Here is a 25,354-nt window from a genome sequence, read left to right as displayed (position 1 = left end):
CTGCCTGGGGGTGTTGTAGTCCCCTCCATCTGGGTTTAAGCCTCAGCCCGACAGTTGCAGTGGGTGGCCACCATTTTTGTTTCAGTAGGGGGCTGCTTCTTGTTGCCACCAGAAGAGAAGAAAACAGCTGTCCTCCCTGCAGGTCTTCCCACACAAATTGTCACACCCTGCCCCAGCTGCCCACCACTCCCTGTTCCCCACTCTCCTGGTCTCTTATACTCCCTACGGGAAGCTTTTTGGGGTGTCTGCAACTACTCCTGGCCATGCCCAAGCCCTGTCAGCCACTGTTGCGAGGGCTGCCTGGTGCTGGCAGATCCCTCCTCTCCTTGGGGTTGCATATGTTCAGGAATCCCCTGCACACCACAATCCCCTGCTGCACTGCAGAACACACCTGCACTGGAGCTGATCACCTTGTCAAGATTTTTATAACTGACAAAAAATATAGCCACAAAATAAAAAAGTTATATATATGTATATATATATGTATGTATATATATATATATACACATATGTATATTAAATTATTTTCCAGCTCTCAGATTCAAAGTTTTCTGGATCCACTCCCTGCAGCTGATAATGCAATGTTACTACTGTTTTAAACAGTTGGGGTACTCCCACTATAGTCCTAAATCAATGAAATGGATGAGAAAGAAACAAAGAATTCTGAATGAATGTCTTGACTAAGAGAACCGAACTTGTAGAATTTCTCTGCATAAAGCCAGTGTCATGCAGCAATTTTTTTTTTTTTTTTTTTGCGTAATACGTACTTGAAAAGGCCTTGTTCCTGAACTGAAAAGCACTTGCTAGCTCTCATTGCAATAGATTATTGTTGCCTAAATCTTGTAAAATCATTTTCTCTTCCTTAAGGAGAGAAAGGAAAAAAAGGGCAGTATTTAAAATCCAAGTTCCACTCGTTTATTTCTCACATATTGTTAATGTTTTCTTCACCTTGTACAGGCTAATCTGAGCTTGATTGTGTAATGTAGCTCTGAATTGGCAGGCCTGCAGCCTGGCTGAATTACTGAATAAGAAATCAAGCCTGCTATCCACAAACGCCAGAAAGCTGACTGCTTTCATAGTAGAGTGGCTTTAGGAAATAATCATATGATCTAACTAAGCAATGTTCCTGTATCCTTTATTTCTTGACAATTTCATCAGTGGACAGAGAGATCACTGAAATTTCATTCCTGTTTTATGTTAATCAATACATTACAATCAATACATTACCTATACATCAGTACATCAGTACATTACCTATATGCTATCACTTTCATGATATTGTAACATAAGAGATGAAAAAAAGAAGTCATTGTAATGCTGTTACTCTTGGTTCTGAAGTTGAGACAAGGAATAGTACTATTCCCTACAGAAAACAGAAGTGAACTTCTAAGGCTTTTGATAGACAATTCTTTATTTTTTAAAAAGGATGTCTCCACTGTATTTCAGTAACTAAATATAACAAGCTTGTTTGAGCATAGATCTACATAAACAGGTTCAGATCTCAAGAAGAATCTGGGGGATCTGTTGTTGTACTGTGCTTAAACCTAAGAGGAGTCCAAATATTTTCTCAGACCATGTGATCACAAGGACAAAAATTATGCTGATGCTTTAGGAAACTATACCCAATGACAAACTTTCCTTTTTCTTTTTCTTTTTCTTTTTCTTTTTCTTTTTCTTTTTCTTTTCTTTTTCTTTTTCTTTTTCTTTTTCTTTTTCTTTTTCTTTTTCTTTTTCTTTTTCTTTTTCTTTTTCTTTTCTTTTTCTTTTTCTTTTTCTTTTTCTTTTTCTTTTTCTTTTTCTTTTTCTTTTTCTTTTTCTTTTTCTTTTTCTTTTTTTTCTTTTTCTTTTTCTTTTTCTTTTTCTTTTTCTTTTTCTTTTTCTTTTTCTTTTTCTTTTTCTTTTTCTTTTTCTTTTTCTTTTTCTTTTTCTTTTTCTTTTTCTTTTTCTTTTTCTTTTTCTTTTTCTTCTTTTTCTTTTTTTCTTTTTCTTTTTCTTTTTCTTTTTCTTTTTCTTTTTCTTTTTCTTTTTCTTTTTCTTTTTCTTTTTCTTTTTCTTTTTCTTTTTCTTTTTCTTTTTCTTTTTCTTTTTCTTTTTCTTTTTCTTCTTTTTCTTTTTTTCTTTTTCTTTTTCTTTTTCTTTTTCTTTTTCTTTTTCTTTTTCTTTTTCTTTTTCTTTTTCTTTTTCTTTTTCTTTTTCTTTTTCTTTTTCTTTTTCTTTTCTTTTTTTTTTTCTTTTTCTTTTTCTTTTTCTTTTTCTTTTTCTTTTTCTTTTTCCTTTTTCTTTTTCTTTTTCTTTTTCTTTTTCTTTTTCTTTTTCTTTTTCTTTTTCTTTTTCTTTTTCTTTTTCTTTTTCTTTTTCTTTTTCTTTTTCTTTTTCTTTTCCTTTTCCTTTTCCTTTTCCTTTTCCTTTTCCTTTTCTTTTTCTTTTTCTTTTCTTTTTCTTTTTCTTTTTCTTTTTCTTTTTCTTTTTCTTTTTCTTTTTCTTTTTCTTTTTCTTTTTCTTTTTCTTTTTCTTTTTCTTTTTCTTTTTCTTTTTCTTTTTCTTTTTCTTTTTCTTTTTCTTTTTCTTTTTCTTTTTCTTTTTCTTTTTCTTTTTCTTTTTCTTTTTCTTTTTCTTTTTCTTTTTCTTTTTCTTTTTTCTTTTCTCTTTTTCTTGTCTCTGGCATAGACAGACCTGGGAGTATTGGTTGATAGTCGGCTGAATATGAGCCAGCAGTGTGCTCAGGTGGCCAAGAAGGCCAACAACATCCTGGCTTGTATAAGAAGCAGTGTGGCCAGCAGGACTAGGGAAGTGATTGTCCCCCTGTACTCGGCTCTGGTGAGGCTGCACCTCAAGTACTGTGTTCAGTTTTGGGCCCCTTGCTACAGGAAGGACATGGAGGTGCTCAAGTGAGCCCAGAGAAGGGCATTGAAGCTGGTGAGGGGTCTGTAGAACAAGTCTTACGAGGAGCGGCAGAGGGAGCTGGGGTTGTTCAGCCTTGAGAAGAGGATGCTCAGGGGTGACCTTATCACACTCTATAGGTACCTTAAAGGAGGCTGTAGAGAGGTGGGGGTTGGTCCATTCTCCCACGTGCCTGGTGACAGGACGAGGGGGAATGGGCTAAAATTGTGCCAAGGGAGTTATAGGTTGGATATTAGGAAGAACTTCTTTACTGAAAGGGTTGTTAGGCATTGGAATAGGCTGCCCAGGGAGGTGGTTGAGTCACCATCCCTGGAGGTCTTTAAAAGACATTTAGGTGTAGAGCTTAGTGACATGGTTTAGTGATTTAGTGAAGGACTTGTTAGTGTTAGGTCAGAGGTTGCACTCGGTGATCTTGGAGGTCTGTTCCTACCTAGATGATTCTGTGATTCTGTCAGTGAAAAGCAGGGAAATCTTTTAAATTATGAGTATTATGAGCTGTAATGTCAGCTTGGATTCCCCACTTGAGTTCAAATCTTTTCATTGTTCATGTGTTGATTCATACTGTAGTCTGATGCTGAACAAACCATCAGGTTTACAGGTGGGGATACTCAGATCTGAGGCAAAGGGAGGGACTGGGTTTTGTTTGAGTTTCATTCTTCTAAACAGAGTGGATGTAACAGCAGGTCTTTTACAGATCTTGAGATTAGTTTTCCAGACTCCTTGCTTTGCTGAGTTTAACAAGTTTTAGATAAGATTTTATATAAAGTCCTCAATTTCATTTCATAGAATTGTAGAGTCACAGAATCATAGAATAGTTTGAGTTGGAAGGGACCTTAACGAACATCTAGTTCCAACACCCCTGCCATATGCTATGAACCTTCTACCAGACCAGGTTGCTCAAAGCCCCATCCAAACTGGCTTTAAACACCTTTAAACACCAGGGATAGGGCATCCACAGCTCCTGTGGGCAACCTATTCTACCACCTCACCACCCTCATAATAAAGATTTTATTCCTAATATCTAATCTAAATCTACCCTCTTTCAGTTTAAAACAATTACTTGTTGTCCTATCACTACATGTCCTTGTAAAATTGCATGTGATACATGATACTGTGACCTTCCCTTTACTGAGTCACGTTTTATTTTATTTTATTTTATTTTATTTTATTTTATTTTATTTTATTTTATTTTATTTTATTTTTTATTTTTTAAAATATATTTGTCCTATAGTCTTCTTGAGGATCAGGATTAGGCTAACTGGTCTGCAGTTACGTGGATCTGCCATTGAGTCCTCACCAATCAGACTCCTGAACAAGCCAAAATCTGATCTTGAAGTCTGGAGCTGAAGTTCTGCTATTCACTTCTCTCACGTTCTTCAAGTCTAGTATCTTGTGGCCACCGCTGCTGTCAGAGCTTCCATAGACCTTTTTATTCTTGATGAGCTCTTCCTTAACTTGAAGTGATATGTCCAGAAGAGAATTTAACCTAGTCAGCTGGTCAATTACCTAAGTTAAAAAAAAAAAAAAAAAAAAAAGTTATTAACTCATTCCAAAAGTCAGGGTTGTGTGCACTTATTCATAAAGCTGTTCCAGAAAATGCAGTAGTTTGTGACCTCCATGAGTAACAGGACTTGCAGTAGTGAAGCTTGTTTTACTTTTTTAAAGAAGATTTCATGAAGTTTTTAAAGGCTTGTTGTTCAAGTGCTCTGTAGTAGACATACATCTTGGCATCACTCATATTGTTCTGTTCTTCACCAGCTTTCTCTCTATTCCAGGGTAAAGTTCCATGCATTTTAACTGCTTCATTCCATAGAGTTCAACCCCTCCTCGTCTTCCTATCTCATCCTTACTAAAAACCCTGTATCCATCTGTTGCCACGAGGAAAGTCACATGTCACACCAGTCATGAGTCATAGCCATTGCATACCTATGATTCTAATGAGACCACAGCTCTGGAACTGTTCAAAAACAGTTTCTAATTTCTCCTGTTTCCAATTGCTGTGTGCAGACACTTGAGATAAGTCCCCAGTTCTGCTGTTTTCATAGGGGTAATAAGAATACCTGCCTCATCATTCTGTCTTCTGGATGGCTCTTCATATCTCCTCAGGCTTCCACTTCTCTTCAGGTATATTATCAGTATTTCCCACTATCCTTGTTTAAAGCCATCCTCCCTAAATTTGCAAAGGTGTCCTTTGCTCACTTTATCAGATTGCTTCTGTATCTCCTCTGACAGTCCTCATTCCTTAAAGGCCCTGTAGTCAGAAACAACAAAGCCAAATGCCAAGGATCATTGAGATAAGAGACCATTCATTTTTTTCCCTGGTACTTAACAAACTCTTCTGTGTGTTCATGAGGTAGGTTCTAATACCTAGGAAGGAAGTAAAGCTGCTCATGGATTTTACAGATATTACTGATGTCACTGAAAATGTTGTAACTCACCTCACTGTAACCTCAGTGTTGTCCTAAAATGCTGAAAAGATTATATACATATATATAAAATATTTCCTAGCTACCATTGCTAAAAAAAGTAATACATGTGCCACTCTAGGCAGAAATTCAGTTTTGCCAAAGTGGCACCTTCTTCCACCTCAGTAGGCTGTTTTATCCAGAATGTGCATATTCATATATTTTTATTCATTAACTTATCATAAACAGTGCATGTCATGTTTCTGAAGTCTATGAGTTTGAAATTTCAGCTGAACTTTTATTTTTTAGTTTTGCTTTCAAAAGTGCTTTACTGATTTTCTAACATGGAAAGAGTTAAAAAAAATGGAAACACTGCTTGATAGTCTATTTTAGAATCACACCATTTAGTAGATGCATCAAAGGCATCTAGACTGCATTCGGGAAGAGTGATTGTAGTATATGATGTGCATATCTGAAATAATGCAACCAGCTAGGGTAGCAAGGGAGTGGAGATGGGGCTGTGCTACCTTCGGAGCAGGCCATAATGTTGTACCTTGGACTGTAGGTATTCACTTGCTATGAAGCCTATTCTGACATCCATTCCACTTCATCTTCATTGCTCTGCAGAGTTTTACAAACTTGCTCTAGTCAAGCTAGTTCAGGTTAAAAAATGCACTATATTTGCTTAAGAATCCAAATGAGTTCTTACGGTAGCCCTACTTTGATGTTACAAGAAGAGAAAGAATTATGTTGTGCATTTATGAAATTGGACACTAAGGTTCTGAATTCAGCATAGACTGGAAGTCTCTCTCTTGCAGAATCAAGACGCCAGCTTGGTCCCTGAAGAAGGGGAAACAAAAAATTCTGCCTAGGAAAACTCAACTGCAACTATAAGCCAGTAAGCTCTTGCTAGAGAAACTGAAAATCAAGAACTGCTGTCTCCTAAAAAGTTAAGATTTAGTGAGTGCTAAAGAATAGCTCCCGACTGAATGTGCATGGTATTATTCTGTAAAAGACAATGACTCCCAAGCAACGTTGCTGCCCAGTAACAAACAGTAACAGCACTAAAGGCAAGGGTGCAGGCTGAAACACAGGAAATCCCATCTGAACATAAGAAAACATGTTTTGACTGTGAGGGTGATTGAATGTTGGAAGAGGTTACCCAGAGAAGTTGTGAAGTTCTTGTCCTTTGAGATATTCAGGGTGTGACAAGACATGGCCCTGAGCAACCTGATCTAGCAAACCCTGCTTTGAGCAGTAGGGTTGGACTAGATAATGTCCATATGTTCCTCCCATCATCAATTATTCAGTCATTCTGTGATAGCTGTTAGTATCAATTAATAGCATCTCTTTGTACCTGATAGTGAATCTTACTGAGTTCTTGCAAGCATTCAATTTTTCAGGCATTTGCCTAAAGAATTGTTGTTATGATTATTTTGGAAAGCATAGATAAGTGAAATTGTGAACATCCCACTCCACTTGGAACACTCACTATAAAGATTTGTCCTGTCTTTCTCTGCATACACTGATGAATCTACCAATTGCAATTTTAATACACTTATTATTTGGTTGTGTTTTGTTCTAATTATTACTATTTATTTCTATTTATTTCCTTTATCCAAGTCCTAGAGCTAGAAATTGATTAGTAAAAATTTAACTTACACTGAGGCATGAATAACTTTATGATGTTGATACTATTCTAGGTATTTTAGAGATGAACATCAATGCTAGTTTGTAAAATACCTCAGTTCCTAAGGCAGACAGTTTTTAAAATAAGCTTATTTTTGTGTTTGTATGTGTGTGCATGTGTGACATTTCCGTCATGAAAATCCTAGTCAATAAAAAGAATCATCATCTACAACAACAAAAACACCACAGACCAACCAAAACCCAACCCAAACCACCACCATCAAAAAAAATATGTTCATATTTTCCTCGGGCCATATTTTTTTTAACCTCCTGCTTTATCTGATGACTTCTGCTGCTCTTTTCCAGAATTTGAATGAAACATCTCTATGTAAGCTCTATGTAAGAGGAAAGGATAATCTTATTTGAAGCATTCTCTCACTTTTTTTTTTTAAACAGCCATGTTTGCATTTTGAACATACACTTCATGAAATGTAATGATTGAAGAATTCTATTCTATTTTTATGCTCTTGCTCTTTCCAGTATTGCATGGACTATGATAATACCAGTGCTTCTCTCAGGCCTGAAGGCAGCACTTATGAACTCTTTGCGTTAGACAAGACCAGCAATTTGAGTCATGGTAGCACCAAAGAACAAAAAAAATATTAACTCATTTTTTGGGAATTACTATGTGATGGCAGTACTTTTGAGGGGGGAAGAAAGGAGACAAAATAAGGAGGTAAGCACGGTAACATTTCTAAGCAGCTGAAGTAGAGATTATGAAAACGATCATGGAAACGTTGAAAGTCAATGTCAGAAGGAGGGAAAATTTGTTCAGAATGGTACTGCAGAAAGCAGTCTGATACTACCAGTTTCTAGTATTCCTTAATGAAGCCACTTTTTGAATTTGTTTCTATAAGCCTGAGCTTCTGGGGCATTGATCCAGTACAAATAAAGACAACAGTGAGTCTGTTGAATCCTCAGCCTGTTTTCTCTCTCTCTCTCTCTTTATTTTTTTCCCTATTCTTTTGTTGTTTTTGTTGTTCTCTCTCTCTTTTTTGTTGTTGTTGTTATTGTTCTCTCTCTCTCTCTTTTTTTTTTTTTTTTTTTTAACCATTGTTAAATGTATTTCCTTGTAGCTTTCCAGTGCAGTTAGCTTATTGCTGTATAATGCCTTCTGCCTAAGTGGAAAGTAAATCTTGGCACGTTAACATGAGAGTTTGTTAAAACACTCAGTCATTAAGTCATCTCACAAAAATCCACTGTTGTTATGTTATGATGTTGAATAACTGTGTACACTTATGTAAAAAGAAAAAAAATGCTTCTGACCTTATCATCAACATATTTAGGCTAAGAATTGGAAGTGTCATTGTATTCGTCAGATCATCTTTCTAAAGTTACTAAAAAGAAAGACTGACCAGAGAAATTTCACTCAGCTGCCCAAATTCCACCAGGTCAGAAGAGATCTAAGAGATCTAAGTCGGTGTGTGTGTGTGTGTTAGAACTTATTAATAACTACGCTGAAGTCATTGTTATGGAGAAAATTGAAAGCTATCATTACAAGATATTTCCTCATCATACATGGCATTATGAAATCAGTATGGGGGGGGGCGGGGGAGGGGGGGCGGGAAGCACAGTACATTAGACAATTAATTTTAAAAAATTAAAGAAGTTCTTTTTAAAGGATCTTAAATTCTCTGGGCAAATTAAAGTCCAAAGCAGAGTATATGCCTGCAGAAGTGCAAGCTTGTCTGAACAACACTTTAAAATTTAGGTGGACAGAATCTGGTGGCCTTCAAACTGTACTCCTCCTACCTAGTCCTTTCTTGTATAGGTAATATAGCAGTTTAGTGCCTTTTCCCTGTGTCCCTGATACTGAAAATTAAGTTAGTTATGTAGCAATATCCTTACATAAAAGAAAAAAAAAATAATTCCTGTAGTATGATTTACAGTAATTATTGGTAAAAGTGCCTCTAGAATTGTAATTCTTCATTTATTGTGCTGCAGTATTTATGTTTCTATGTAAGTTAAGCCATCTGTTGAGGTGATTTGAAATAGTTAAGACAATAGAATGATGTTAGAGTCCTAGACTAATTTAAATGGGAAACAATTTCTGGAGGTATTCTGATTCAACACCCATATCAAATCAGAACAAACTTTGAAACTCATAGAATCATATAATGGTTTGGGTTGGAAAGGACCCTTAAAGATCACCTAGTCAAGCCCTCCTGCCATAGGCATGGACATCTTTCACAAGATCAGGTTGCTCAAACTTTCAACTGATTGAAAAAATTGAAAACTTCCAATGATGGGACAACAAAAATTTTTCTGGGCAACTTGTTCCAGTGTCTCACCACACTTATAAAAAAAGTCCTAATGTCTAATTTAAATCTACCCTCTTTCAGTTTAAAACCATTACCCCTTGTACCTACACTACAGGACCTGGTAAGAAGTCTCCCTCCATCTCTCTTAAAAGCCCCCATTAAGTACTGGAATGCCACTATAAGGTCTCCCCAGAGTCTTGTCTTCTCCAGGCTGAACAACCCCAATTTGCTCAACCTTTCTTCATAAGAGAGCTGTTCCAGCCCTCTGATCATTTTGTGGCCTTCCTCTGGATCTGGTCTAACAGATCTGTGTCTTTGTTGTACAGCAGACTCCAGAACTGGATACAGTACTCCAAGTAGTGTCTCACAAGAGTGGAGCAGAAGGGGAGAATCCCCTCCCTTGATCTGCTAGCCATGCTTCTTTTGATATGGTTGGCTTTCTGGGTTGCAAGTACATGTCCAAGTTTTGGCTTATATCCAATTTTTCATCCACCAATACACCCAAATCCTTCTCTTCAGGGTTGCACTCAATCCATTCAGCACTCACTCTGTACCAATATTGGGGATTACCCTGACCCAGGTTCATGACCTTGCACTTGGCCCTGTTGAATTTCATTAGGTTTGCATGGGCCCACCTCTAAAGCCTGACCAGGTTCCTCTTGATTGTATCCCTTCCCTACAACATATCAGCTGCACAAGTTAGCTTGGTGTCATCTGCAAACTTGCTGAGAATGCGCTTAATCCCACTCTCTATGTGATTAAAGAAGATATTGAATAATACTGGTCCCTGTACACATCCTTGAGTAATACCACTTGTTACTGGTTTCCACTTACATTAGGTTATTCCGCTAGATTTCTCAGATCCTTGTCTAGTCAAATTTTGAATATCTCTAAGGACAGAGATGCTCAGACTCCCTGGGCAACTTGTTTCGATATTGGATCACTCTTATTGTGAAAATTTCTGTTTTATATTTAGTTGAGATTTGTCTGCAAATCAGTCTGTTTGCCTCTTGTCTTTTTACTGTGCACCTCTGAGCAATGTCTGACTCTTCTCAACAACTACCCACTAGGTAGATGAAGGCAGTAAGTGTTGATTTATGTGCCACCTAAGAATCTGACTTTGTACTCTTTCTGCTGTAAATGGAAGGTCTTTAAAAATACCTATACTTAATAATCAAGTGCAGGCATACTTGGTCATTCCTTGGGTAACAAGACTAGAAGAAAATTTCATTCACAGCTCTCATAGACCAAAGGAAAATCTTCTATTACTCATATAAATTTAGGTTGTAAAGTCCTAAATAGATTTTCTTTTAACTCAGAATTCTTATAGCTTCTGCTTTTTCTTTCTTTTCTGTAACCCTCAGCTGCTTTCCCCAACTTTTTGGGACTTAAGGAATATAGGCAATCAAATACTAAATTAAAACTTGAGTCAGAAGCACAAACACATATTATAGCATAAACAAAATGTAAATTTTGAAGTATTTATTTCATTGCAGGAAAATGTAATATATCCAGAACTGATGCCTCTAAATCACAGTGTTTAGAACTGTATGAAATACAACCTTCATTTTTCTAATTATCCGCCTGCTGACCTATGGCTGACATGGCTATTTATTTCTATTGGAAATTGCCATGGGCACTGGAAGGGAACAAAGCAGTGATGTAGAGACAATCTACTGTACTCTCAGAACAAATTCAGAAATGCCTGCAATTGCAAGAAGTGTCAGTTTAGCTCAGCTGACTGCATTCTCCCATAATTCTGGATTAATAAAGGGTGCAACTTAGTGAGCCAAAGCAGCCAATTAGAATTCAGCACAAAACCACTGCTAAATTGTCAGTGTAGTACTGCACTGTGCTAAACTGAGCAAAACACTATGGTTGTTCTGCAAATGAGGCATTTTGCAGTTCACATTTATTGTTTATGAACAATGTTTTCTGACAGTCTTGGAAAAGCCTCCAAGATTTTTATAATGTCCTGCTTGTATATTCTTTCCTGTAATGGATAAACTGGCAAGGATATAAGCATCAGCAAATGCTTGTTGCTAAATGAGTATCAGTAGACATGGTCCTCTGAATATTATCACTGTACTTTGCAAATATAATTCATCCTTATAGTAAAATATTATCTAGCAGCAAGCAATACTGGGGCTGGAACACTACACACTAATCAGACTGCAGTGATTGTTCATACCAGCCAGAGCCTGCTTGTTCCACAGAAGAGTCAACAAATCTTTTATCATCACTTTGGCAATTCTGTTTTATGATTGCAATTATATGTACTAGGGACTAATGGAATTAATATAAATAAAAGCAATAAGTTTAAACGGATTTATGCAATATGAAGTTTAGTTACTCAGATGAATTAAATCAAACGTTAACCTGCTAATAGTACTGCCAGCTAAGAACAATAACATTGCTTTTGGTATTTTTTTGGCCACTTATTTTCCTAAGCACAGTCAATTAGCAAAACATACTAGTAAATCTATATGCATGACAACTTGTTACACACAATTTATTTTCTTTAAAGATTTGTGAACTTATCTGTGTCAGTAATCTTCATAACTTCAAGCTCCTCCATAATGTTGCATTCTCTAGTAAAGATATTGAGTACTATAGTACTTAGTGATATTTCATTATTTTGAGTGTTTAATATAAATTAGGCATATATAAATTGCATTTATGTTGTCCTATGGTGGGTTAACCTTGGCTGGCTGCCAGGTGACCACTAAATTGCTCTCCCACTCCCTCTCCTCAGCAAGACAAGGGGATAAATTAAGATGAAATAGCTTGTGGCTTGAGATAAGGATGGAGAGATCATACACCAGCTGTTCCTGTTATGGGAAAAACAGACTAATAGAATCATAGAATATCCCAAGTTGGAAGGAACTGTGGTGGATTTACTCAGGTGGACATCTGAGCTCCACCACAACTGCTCTCTCACTCCCCCTCCTCAAAAAGAAGGAGGAGAAAATACAATGCAAAAGGCTCAAGGGTTGAGATAAGGACGGGGAGATCGCTCAACAGTTATCATGACGGGCAAAACAGACTCAATGTAGGAAGATGGTAAGATTTATTGCCTATTACTAACAAGTTAGAGAAGTGAGAAACAAAGGAAAGAGACCAAAACTGCCTTCCCCTACATCCGCCCTCTTCTACCTCCCTGCCCCTGCCAAGTGGCACAGGGGAATGGGAAAATGGGAGTTGCAGTCAGTCTATAGCACTTTGTCTCCGCCGCACCTTCTCAGTCACTCTCTGCCCCTGTTCCACATGGGGTCCCTCCCACGGGATGCCATCCTTCCCAAAGTGATCCTACATGGGCTTCCCATAGGCAGCAGCTCTTCAAGAACTGCTCCAACATGGGTCCGTACCACAGGGTCCATCTGTCAGGAGCAAATTGCTCCAGCACGGGTACACAATGGGTGGCAGCTCCCCCCAGACCCCCTGCTCCTGCATGGGCTCCTTTCCATGGGCTACAGGTCCGGCCCAGGGCATGCTCCTGCAGGGGTCCTCAACAGGCCACATCCACCTGCTTCACCGTGGTATCCTCCACAGGCTGCAGCATGGAGATCTGCTCCACTGTGGGACCCATGGGTTGCAGGGGGACAGCCTACTCCACCAGGGACCTCACCACAGGTCTCAGGGGACTTCTGCTCCAGCGCCTGAAGCACTTCTCCCCCTCCTTCTTTAGAGACCTTGAAGTCTGCAGGGCTGTTTCTCACTCCTCTCTCTCTCCCAGCTGCTGTTCCCCAGCAGTTTTTTTTTCTTCCCCTTTCTTAAATCTGCTGTCACAGAGGTGCAAACAACATCGCTTATTGGCTTGGCTTTGGCCAGTGGCAGGGCCCTTATCTAACTTGGGGCAGCTTCTGGATTCTTCTCGAAGAAAATACTCCTTTGCCACATAAACCCACTACACGAACCCACAAGAATCATCAAGTCCAACTCCTGGGTCACCAAAGGACCACCCAAAAATCAGACCATGTGTCCGAGAGCACTGTCCAAATGCTTCTTGAACTCCAGCAGGCTCAGTGCTGTGACCACTTCCCTGGGGAGCCTGTTCCAGTGCCTGACCATGCTCTCGGTGAAGAATTTGTTCCTGATATCCAGCTTGAACTACCCTAGTCGCTGCTTCAAGCCATTTCCTTGGGTCTTATCACTGGCCACCAGAAAGGACACTTGACTGGGGAAAGTTTAATTTTATTTATTGCCAAATAAAGTTGTGTAGTGAGAAACAAATGTATAACTAAAAACATCCTCCCCACTTCCCCCTCCATCCTCCTTCTTCCTATGCTCAACTTCACGCTTTCACTCCTAACACCTCTACCTCCTCTGCCCCCCACCCCAAGATGCGCAGGGAAGATTGGGAATTGGCCTTGCAGTCAGTCTGCAACACTTCATCTCTGATGCTCCTTCCTCCTCATGATTTTCCCCTGATCCATTATGGGGTCTCTCCCAGAAGACATAGTTGTTCATGAACTGGTCACAGTCCCTGCCAGGAGCCTGTTCCTGCATAGACTTTTCTTGGGCTGCAGCTTCCTTGATGTCATGCCCACCTGCATGTCCAGTGTGGGGTCCTTCATGGATGTAGTGTGCATATCTGCTCTGGCATTGTCCTTACTGGGCTGCTGGGGGACAGCCTGCTCCACCATGGTCTTCTCCAAGGGCTGCAGGGGAAGTTCTGCTCTGGATCATTTCATCCCCCTCCTTCTTTATTTCCCTTGGTGTCTATAGGGTTGTTTCTCACACATTTTTTTTCTTACTTCTCTATCACAGATGCTGCACAGCAATTTTTGCCCTTTCATAAATACGTTTCCCAAAGGCACCACCAGTGTTGCTGCTGGGCCCAGCCCTGCCCAGCAGTGGGGCCCTTGGAGCTGGCTGGAACCGTCTGTGTCTGGCACAGGACAGCCTCGTCTTTTCTTCAAAGACGTTGCCCTGCAGCCCTCACCACTACCAAAACCTTGCCACATAAATCCAATACATATTCTTAAGAGTGTTTTGGCAGGACTTACCCAGTGTGAGTTATGTAGGCTAACAGCAAACATGGGAACTTGGATAAAATACAGAGCAGATTACTTTTATTTTTTCTCTAGTGAAAAATGACTTTTATTTTTTCTCTTCCTCATGGACAAATAAATGAGGTTTGCTGCTTACCCAGGGATCATTTTATGAAGTTGTACAGATGCTGTCAAGGTTTGTCTGACCTTGTATGATTGTCCCCTGCTGCTGTTTCTTATGCGCACCAATGATAATACCAGTGGAGAACTGCATATTATCAGGCTTCACTATATGGCTCTGGACGTGATGATTGAAGCCATAATGTACTAAGCTGTCTTTTCCTCAAGTCTGTCAGTGAGGGGAAAGGGGTTGAGGAGGAGTGGACAAATCCTGTGGCTGTGTGGCTGGTATCAGCAACAGGGTATTGTTTTCTGTGACCATGGGACCTTCTTTGAGAACTGATGACTGCCTGGAAGTGAAAGGAGTCACCTAAGTGGGTAATTCTGCTATTAACCTACCAACCTTGTAAGAAGAACTTTAAACTATGAAACACGTACAGAATAATCAACAACCAGGTAAAGAGTTTGTGGACAGGGTTATCCTTGAAAGAGCATGGTGATTGAGGCAGGTTCCTGAGGACCAGAAGAATATAAATGTCACTCCTATCTTTAAAAAAGGCAAGGTCATAGAATAATAGAATATCCTGAGTTGGAAGGGACCCACAAGGATTTCACTCAGAGGGTGGTGGGGCACTGGAACAGGTTGCCCAGAGAGGTTGTGGATGCCCTATCCCTGGAGGCATTCAAGGCCAGGCTGGATGTGGCTCTGGGCAGACTACTCTAGTGGTTGGCAACCCTGCCAGAGTAGGGGGGTTGAAACTAGATGACCTTTAAGGTCCTTTTTAACCCAGGCCATTCTATGATTCTATGATCATCAAGTCCAACTCCTGGGTCACCAAAGGACCACCCAAAAAATCAGACCATGTTTCTGAGAGCACAAACATTTCTTGAACTCCAGCAGACTCAGTGCTGTGACTGCTTCCCTGGGGAGCCGGTTCCAGTGCCTGACCACCCTCTCGGTGAAAAAACTTTACCTGATATCCAGCCTGAACTGCCCCTGTCACAGCTTCAAGCCATTTCCTTGGGTCCTATCACTGGTCACAAGAGAGAAGAGACCAGTGCTTGCCCCTCCACTCCCCCTTGCGAGGAAGTTGTAGACTGCAATGAGGTCTTCCCTCAGTCTTCTCTCCTCCAGGCTGAATAATCCAAGTGACTTCAGCTGCTCCTCATAGGTCTTTACCTCCAGACCCTTCACCATCTTGGTAGCCCTCCTCAGGACACTCTCTAACACTTTAATATCTTTCTTATATTGTGGCACCCAAAACTGCACACAGTACTCAAGGTGAGGCCACACCAGTGCAGAGTAGAGCAGGAGCATCACTTCCCTTGACCAGCTAGCAATGCCATTATTGATGCACCCCAGAGTATGGTTGGCCCTCCTGGCTGCCAAGCCACACTTCTGGCTCATGTTCAGCTTGCTGTCGACCAAAAGCCCGAGACCCATTTCTGTGGGTCTGATCTCCAGCATCTCATCCCCCAGTCTGTATATAAAACCAGGTTTGCCCCTTCCCAGCTGCAGAATCCGTCACTTGCTCTTGTTAAACTTCATATTGTTGGTGATTGTCCAGCTCTCTAATTTGTCTAGATCTCTATGCAAAGCCTCACAACCCTCGATGGAGTCAACAGCTCTACCCAATTTAGTATCATCCATGAACTTGCTCAAAAAACCTTCAAGTCCAACATCCAAATCATTTATGAAAACATTGAAGAGGACTGGTCCTAAAATGGAGCCCTGGGGGACCCCGCTTGTGACAGTTCACTATCCCAATGTAACCCCATTTACAAGAGCCCTTTGAGCCCGACCCATAAACCAATTGTTCATCCGTCTCATTACGCTTTTATCTAGCTGCATTCTATTCATTTTTATTTATATATTTATTTTTTCCCAGAAATATACTGTGAGAGACAGTATCAGAAGCTTTACTGAAATCCAGAAAGATTATATCAACTGGCTTCTCTTGGTCAACTAGATGGGTCACCTTGTCATAAAAGGAAATTATGTTTGTTAAACATCACCTTCCCCTTATGAACTCATGTTGGCTGTTACCAACGCGTGCGTTGTCCTTCAGGTGTGTTTCAAGAACTCTCAGAATAATCTCCACAATTTTACCAGGCACTGAAGTGAGACTGACAGGCCTGTAATTGCCAGGATCTTCCTTCTTGCCCTTCTTGAAAACTGAGACCACATTTGCCAGCTTCCAGTCAACTGAGACCTCTCTAGATTCCCAAGACCATTGAAAAATAATTGAGAGAGGTCCCACAAGGACATCAGCCAGCTTTCTGAGTACCCTGGGATGAATCAGGCCCCATGGACTTATACGCATCCAACCAGAGCAGCAAATCCCTCACAAGTGCAGGGTTGGCTGGGAGTTTATCATTCCTGCAGTTACAGTCCTCCAACTCAGGACAGCTCGGATTCCAGAGCCCATCATCGGTGCTGAAGACAGAGTCAAAAAATGCATTAAATATCTCTGCTTTGTCTATCTATGTCTCTGTTTGTTAGGTGACCAACCTCATCAAATATCAGGCCAATGTTTACTCTGGTCCTCTTTCCTGATAGCATACTTAAAAAACCCTTTTTCATTGTTCCCCACAATCTGCAGTACTACAGACTGGTCAGCCTCACTTTAATCCTGGGGTGGGTGGTGAAGCAACATATCAAGTAATCATAAAACATCCCTGGTGGTGGAAGCATTGAGAACAGTGAATGTTGTGTATTTTGACTGTAGTAAGGCTTTTGACACTATATAACATCCTCATCCTTAACTTCAACTGTTAAACTCTGGGTTAGGTAAGTGGACAGTGACCTGAACCACAAGGTATCTTGTTGTGCTCAGATAGCTGTGATTAATGGCACAAAGTCCATAAGGAGTCTAGGTACTAGTAAAGTAATCCAAGGGTTGATAGTGGGTCCCTTACTGTTTAAGCTCTTCAGGTTTGCTGGTGATACAAATCTGGGAAGAGTGGCTGATACACTGTCATTCATAAGAATTTTGACAAGGGGGAAAAATGGGCCAACAGAAGTCTCATGGAGTTCAACAAAGTGAAACAGTTCTGCACCTAGCAAAAATTAACCCCACAACCCAGTATAGGCTGGGGGCCAATCAGATGGAATGTAGCTTTTCCAAGAATGACTTTGTGTTCCTGACAGGCCTGGCTGACCATGAGAAAACAATGTACCTTTGCAGTAAAAAAAAAAAAAAAAAAAAACAACAACAAATGCATCCTGGAGCTTCTTCCCTAGAGAACTGTTAGCAGGTCAAGGGACATGGTTCTTCCTCTCTACTCAGCACTGGTGAGGCCACATCTAGAGTACTGTGTCCTGTTCTGGGCTTGCCACTCTAAGAAAGGTTAATGGAGTAACCTTTCCATTAATAAGTTAATGGAGCGAGTCCAGTGAAGAGCCCAAAAGATTAAAGGACCAGAACATCTCTCATACATGAAAAGGCAGAGAGAGGTGGGATTGTTCAGCCTGGAGTAGTGAAGGCTCAGGGGGATCTTATCAATGTGCAGAAGTCAACTGTAGGAAATAGATAGGCATTCTTCTCAGCAGTGCTTAATGAAAGGACATGAGGCAATGAGCACAATCTGAAATGCAGAAAATTCTGTCTAAACATAAGAAAAAAAATTACTGTGAAAGTGACTGAACACTGGAACTGGCTACTCAAAAAGGCTGTGGAGTCCTTCTCTGTGGATGTGTTCAAACCCTGAATGGACATAGTCCTGGACAAACTAATTGATCTGACACACACTGAGCAGGAGGGTTACATTGAAGGTGAATTGCATTATTGTAACTTTTGCATTAGAAACTTCATTAACATAAATGCATCCTAGGACTCTCAATATCAGTCAAATGTTTGTTCATCCCTGTGAGATACCAATTCTGGAATGCTAAGCTCTTTTGGTGCATGCATAGCTCTGTTCTGATGTAAGAATAATCTCTTTTGAGGTATTGTTTAAAATGATGCACTCTTAGAAATGGGTGAATATAACAAGGTTCACTAGAATAAGAATCTAGGATAGAACAGACCTATCAAGAGACATTTTAATAAAAAAGACCTTAAAAACAGCAAAATGCACACTTTCAGTAACTGAATTTTGGCTCCTTTCTCCTGGTGGTGACACTGGTATAAATATGGAGAAAACATACTGAACATAATGACATTATTTCATATTATTATTTGAATAAGGGAGAACAGAAGGCTGCCAGTGCTGGCAGTGTTTGATCCTGCCTGTCGCTTACTTGGTTGTAAAATACAGAGGGTGGATTTGAAGAGCCTTCTAACTCTAGGTTGTATGACTTTTGTAAGCAGAACTTTTATCCTTTTGGCCTTTGGCCATGGCGCTTTTTGAAAAAAGTGAACTGCGGAAATTAGGAGTATAAACAACAACTCAGAAAGGAGTGTAAATATTGATGCAATACTTGGCACATGAAGGCAGTTCAGGGGCGTGGAATTTCTTTTTGTGAACTCTCACACAGTTCTTGTGTGAGGCTCACACTGGCCTTTAAATAGGCATGTCTGCAACCTTTTCTCAAGACAAAATACTCCAGTAGGAAACTATCTTAGTGTAAGGGTGCAGTGGTTTTACTCAGGTGAGCGGCCAAGCTCCACCACAACCGCTCTCTCATTCCCCCTCCTCAAAGAGGAAGGGGGAGAAAATATGATGAAAAGGGCTCAAGGGTTGAGATAAGGACGAGGAGATCACGCAGTAATTATTGTGATGGGTAAAACAGACTCAGCATAGGGAGATAGTAAGATTTATTGCCTATTGCTAACAATCTAGAGAAGCGAGAAACAAAGGAAAGAAACCAAAAGCACCTTCCCCCCCATCCACCCTCTTCCACCTCCTCCCCCCGAGCGGTTCAGGGGAACGGGGGAATGGGGGTTATGGTCAGTCTATAGTGCTTCTTCGCCGCCGCCGCTCCTTCTCAATCACTCTCGTCCCCTGTGCTGTGGGGTCCCTCCCACGGGATGCAGTCCTTGCTGAACTGATCCGGCGTGGGCTGCCCATAGGCAGCAGCTCTTCAAGAACTGCTCCAGATATGGGTCCGTACCACGGGGTCCATCCCTCAGGAGCAAACTGCTCCAACCTGGGTCCCCCACAGGCAGCAGCTCCTGTCAGGTCACCTGCTCCTGCGTGGTCTCCTCTCCATGGGCTACAGCTCCGGCCTGGAATCTGCTCTGGCAGGGGTCTTCCACAGGCCGCAGTCTCTGTTGGTGCAGGTCCACCTGCTCTACCGTGGTCTCCTCCACGGGCTGCAGCGTGGAATCCTGCTCCACCGTGGTACTCCATGGGCGGCAGGGGGACAACCTGCTTCACCATGGTCCTCACCACAGGCCGCAGGGGACTTCTTCCCCGGCACCTGGAGCACCTCTCCCCCTCCTTCTTCACTGACCTTGGCGCCTGCAAGGCTGTTCCTCACTCCTCTCACTCTCCCAGCTGCTGTGTGTTGCAGTGTGGTTTTTTTTCTTTTTTTTTTTTTTTTTTTCCCTGTCTTAAATATGCTCTCACAGAGGCGCAAAACAACATCACTTATTGGCTCAGCTCTGGTCAGCAGTGGGGCCCTTACCAAACATGGGACAGCTTCTAGATCCTTCTCACAGAAGCCACCCCTATGGCCTCCTGCTACCAAAACCTTGCCATGTAAACCCACTACAAAGGGCTAACAGGATCTGTCTAGATTTATCTTCTGAAGATTTCTTCACATTTTGATTATGAAAGCTTTAGTTCAGTAAATAATTTTGGAATATTTTTTAATATACTGCTTGGTGATATCAGCAGTGCCACTTTCAACTTATTCAGCCTTGGTTAATTTTAATAGCCCTAAATCAGAAACAGTTATGGTCTGTTTTTCCTGCCTATGCGTATTGGACTGTACCCTGGCAGCATTCACAGCCAAGTATAAAGGATAATGGTGTGTCAAGATGTAAGAAATATTCCAGGAAAATAATTTATGTTGGATCATTGACTTATCATTCAGTCACTGTGCATATGTCCCTTATGGGAAACTAATTCTTTGGCTTAATTTCTCATTGTACTACCTTCATGTTCCTACATGAACTACAGTGTTTCTTCCTGGGAGATTGTTCCATTGAATATTTACAGAGATTTATGTTCACATTCTAAGATAAACTATAGAGTAAGAGTGGAGCAAATTAACTCCATGAATGTTCAAAGACAGTACAGTACAGATGATGAGAGTTATGGGATCTGTAATTATTTCAGGCAGTTAATGCAGTTCTTTGGTTCCTTGAGAGCTTCCAAAACTCCATCAACAGCATCCAACCGCAAGTCAAATAATCATTTGGTTTGCTTACATATATATATGAAATAATCAATTTAATTATTTTCTGTTGCCCTTTATGACAACAAAACAACATGAAGTCCTTTCCAACAGTGGGAGAAAGGCATGTCACAGATCAAGGAAAGAAATAATCATATATGGAAGAAAACAGTGTAAGTAGAAGAGGTTAAAAGAATACAGTAATTGATAAATGCAGCAGGATGATAATGAGTACAACAGAAGGAAGTATCCATCCTCTTATCAGTCATAAGGAGAAACAGAAAAAAATTGATTTTATAGGACAGCGTTAGAGTATTCCACTGAAGATGTTCCTCACCGAGAATGAAGATGAAATACCTGATAACACATTCTGTATTATTCATCTAATTTCCTCTTGTATTACAAACACATAGGCATTGAAAAGTACACACACCCACATGTATCTATATTTAAATACATATATTTTCACACAGAGGGATACAAGCACACACTAACAGCTACTTTCAAGCAAGCAAATGGGAATATATTATGAAATTTTAGTGGTAATTTGATGTCTAACTGCCTTAGACTCCTTTGAATAAAATCACATCTAGTATTATTTTGTTTGCAAAATATAAAATAATTGTGATGTCTCTCTGTGTAAAGCTGTAGGACAATTTTATCATTATTTTGTTTTTATCCCACAGAAAAGTTATTCTGAATATATTTAAGCAATAAAAAGTTGTCTGCAATTCACTGGTCCACAGAACTCCAAAATCTTTTCTATAAGAAATTCATCAAATGAAAGTTAGTTTCTAAAGGCAACAGTTAATATTTTTTTTCCTATATTGTGTTAAATGTCATTACTTTAAATGAAAACTCATGCATTACTTCTGAAAGGTAAAACATAATGAATATGAGTCAATTGAAAACACAGAGAGTTGGAAGTTATTTTTACATTGACACGGGATGGAATATCTGAGATGAGAATATGCTTTTTTACTATTTATGACTTACTGCATGAGAACAGCTTTTGCAGACAGTGTTTCTTGTTTGTTATAATTTGTGAGCAGCCTGACAAGACAGAATGTTCCAAGGATTGGGGGATGGGCTTAATCATAAATCTCAAAAACTCTGGAAGAGGTTGCCCTGACAGGTTGTGTAGTCTCCTTGGAAACATTTAAAGCCTGACTCAACACCTCAACACAGTCCTGTGCAAGCCTAGGTGTCCCTGCTTCAGCATGGGGTGTCATGTTAAAGGGGACTTTTTAACATCAAACATTTGCCTGTTTCAGAGTCCTGATAAAGGCTTTTACTGAGACAGTTTTGGATAAGGTATTCCTAACCAAAAGGTGAAGGCACAGAATTTACCAAGAAGGCATCCCTGTCTTGGTGGAGGAGAAGGGGCACAGACTGTCGACTGTCTCTTCTAGGTCTCCAGTTCTATCTTTGCAACCCCTGCTCTTCTTTTTTTTTCCTAAGTATAACACATCCTCATAACAGTAACTCCTAACACTAACTTTCTACGCTTTCCTCTTTTCCTTTATATTCTAACCATATTTGTTCCCCCACAGTCCACCCCCACCCTCCTGGAGTGATGTTTAGCATGATTTGGGTGAAGAGGTGAGTACTGTAGTAATTTACGTTTACCATGTACTTCATTAAGCTCATTATCATATTCAGGGATGTGAACTTCAATATTAGTTTTAAACATTTTGAAGCAAAATGTTTGACTATGGGCACCATGGCCTTCAAGATTCTGTTGTGGCACAAAAACAGGGCCAGCCAGCCACCTCAAGAGTCCCTCCTTCAGCAACCGTTTGTACCAAACTTGTGGACTTCCATCCACAAACTTTGTGTAAGAGATAAGCAGGAGCAAGCTGCTCAACTCCCCTTTCCCAAGGCTGGTGCTTATCAGTTTTCAGTGACACTAACTAGTCTGACTATTCTCCACATGGGGTTGGACAAGATAACCTCCAGAGGTCCCTCCCAACCTAAACCATTTTGTGATTCTGTGGTTCTAGTCAGCTATTCTTTTTCAGCTGGATTCTGTGCAGTTAAATGACAGCAGATTCATAGAATTTGCTGTTTATATTGTAAGTTTCTCTTTCACATTTGCTCTGCAGCCGCTGTTATAAGGATCCTTAAAATCAGGTTGTGTAGGCTGTATGATGCAAAAGAACATTTTACAGCTGAATGTTGTAAAGACTGCTTTTATCTGACGGGATTGTGAATTCCTGCCTCACTGAGCTGATAGTTATCAATGATAGTAGTGAGTGCACAGTATCCATCACATAAATAAGTGTTCAGCACTTACTCGAAATATGAACATTGTTACTACCGAATAACTCAAACAAGTGTTTGACATGACATTTCACACAAAAGAAAAATCTTTTTACATAGTAACACTAAGTCATCCATATGTTCTGGAAGACATTTTAATTTTATTATCAAAGTCTGCTGGTCTTTCAGTACTTTCTTGAATATACTGAATATATATTGAATATTTAGTGTGCAATACTGTATGGGATTTCCTAATTTTGCATGCACATGTATGAAACCAGCGTGAGATGGTCACCATGGCTTATGCGTCCCTCCATTCTCAAATGGCAAGGTGCAGACATCTCAAAACAAGAATTAACATTTAACTTGTCTTATGTGACCACCTTAGGAAGCAATGAACTGTGCTCTAGAGGGGGTTTATATCCATTAATGGAAAGGGATAAAAAGTTATAACCTTCAAACATCTACAGTAAGGACAGGTGAATCCCACAACTTATTTCCAAAACCGGGTGATTTGAAAAACCAATTCTTAACAGTATTCTGTGTGATTTAGAAATAGTAGCAATTTGGTCTTGAAATCTTTTACTTCTGGTCAAATGAAAAAGCTTGTGTGAGAAGCCTTTAAAAAGTTTTTTAATTTAATTTAATTTTATTTTATTTTTTAGCAAAGAAATTAATATTGAGTGATTGGACAGATGTAACAAATATACATACTTGTTATCTTGAAAAACAAAAACAGAATTTTAATTGAAAAAAATAACAATTTTTAGAATGCATGTAAAGGAAAGATGTGTTCATAGTAATAAATTAACAGCCTTTGTAATTCCTTGCCAAAAGACGTAAGGGTTTCAAGAACCTAGAATATTAATTGAAACTTCTTTCACTCAGCTAAAATGGGATCAGGCAGACAGCAAGCATGTACGTTATTTTTTGTGATTTAACTAAGAAAGACTGTTTGATATATTTTCGTTTAAGATAAATAATTAAAATGATTGATTCCTTGGAGGCCACAGGTTCTACTGATATGAGTGTTGTTTCAAAGGACTATGTTTCTAAGTTTAAATCCAAAGGCTATTTGGTCAAGATTCAAGTTAGTGAGGTTTCTACCTGTATTTTTACAGATATATATATATAGATGCATTTGTGCATACAGTTTGCAGAGTTTTCATTTTCTATCATTTTTTGGAGACAGGGAACATTTTGTATAATAGGAGGCGAAGATTATTCACTGTAATTTGTCTTATGCAGTGGGAAATGTTTTGCAAGACAAGAAGAATTTTAGAGTTCCTAGGACAGAAATACATTTCTTTTATTTGTCCTTATGTCAACCTGTCTCTCCCTTTTTTTTTTTTTTTTTTTTTTTTTAATCTCTTGTTCAGTATCAGAAAAAAAGAACTGGACAATTCAGCAAGGCATAACACAGCATAACCTCCAGGGGCAAGAAGGAGCAGCAGCACTGATGAGGTCTTAGAGCGAGCATCTTTAGAATCATTAGTTATAAAACCTAAACATTAAAGCACTATTCTGAGAAACTGCAACTGATTTGTCTTCAACGCAAGAATTTTCATTATCACTTTCCTAGCTCTGTAGCTGTCAAGATTACCTCTATCACACCAAGACAACATTCTCAAGTCCAAACTCTTTCCTTTACTGCATGAGGTGTTTCAAACATTTCTGATCTCTATGGAATTAAACTTTATATCCATATTCATCTGTGATTTTGCTTATAGACACATAAACCTGACACCTTTATTTTGTAAGCGCTGTTTTAAGAGGGTCATATGTAGTATCTTGATGGCTGAAAAGAAAATATGACTTCCATTGAAGTCGATGAAGAGAATTTTGCATTCTTACCTATTTTTTTTGGTCTTATCCAAGAAAAAAAAAATGAGGGAGGCAAATAAAATCCATATTTATTTACAGGAAAAGTTCTTATTTATATTTTAGAGAAGCCAGGAAAAAAAAGGAGAAGGAGAAGGAGAAGGAGAAGGAGAAGGAGAAGGAGAAGGAGAAGGAGAAGGAGAAGGAGAAGGAGAAGGAGAAGGAGAAGGAGAAGGAGAAGGAGAAGGAGAAGGAGAAGGAGAAGGAGAAGGAGAAGGAGAAGGAAAAGAGGAAGGGGAAGGGAAGGGAAGGGAAGGGAAGGGAAGGGAAGGGAAGGGAAGGGAAGGGAAGGGAAGGGAAGGGAAGGGAAGGGAAGGGAAGGGAAGGGAAGGGAAGGGAAGGGAAGGGAAGGGAAGGGAAGGGAAGGGAAGGGAAGGGAAGGGAAGGGAAGGGAAGGGAAGGGAAGGGAAGGGAAGGGAAGGGAAGGGAAGGGAAGGGAAGGGAAGGGAAGGGAAGGGAAGGGAAGGGAAGGGAAGGGAAGGGAAGGGAAGGGAAGGGAAGGGAAGGGAAGGGAAGGGAGAGCTTACAAACTAGAACTGGACAAGTTTGTGACAA

General features: G+C 39.8%; 1 long non-coding RNA gene across 1 annotated transcript in view; it reads left to right on the top strand.

Moving 5' to 3' along the window:
- LOC308188226 overlaps nucleotides 1–25,053 on the top strand; it is a 74,128-nt gene extending 49,075 nt beyond the window's left edge. Inside the window, exons 2-3 of the long non-coding RNA XR_013945279.1 lie at nucleotides 22,210–22,258; nucleotides 24,298–25,053. This is a non-coding gene — a long non-coding RNA (uncharacterized lncRNA). The remainder of the gene's footprint in view (nucleotides 1–22,209; nucleotides 22,259–24,297) is intronic.
- The last annotated feature ends 301 nt before the right edge of the window (nucleotides 25,054–25,354 follow it).

Source organism: Anser brachyrhynchus (genome assembly GCF_964034855.1).
Source record: "Anser brachyrhynchus genome assembly, chromosome: 1".
Lineage (NCBI taxonomy): Eukaryota > Metazoa > Chordata > Aves > Anseriformes > Anatidae > Anser > Anser brachyrhynchus.
This window is presented reverse-complemented; position numbering and strand designations above follow the sequence as displayed.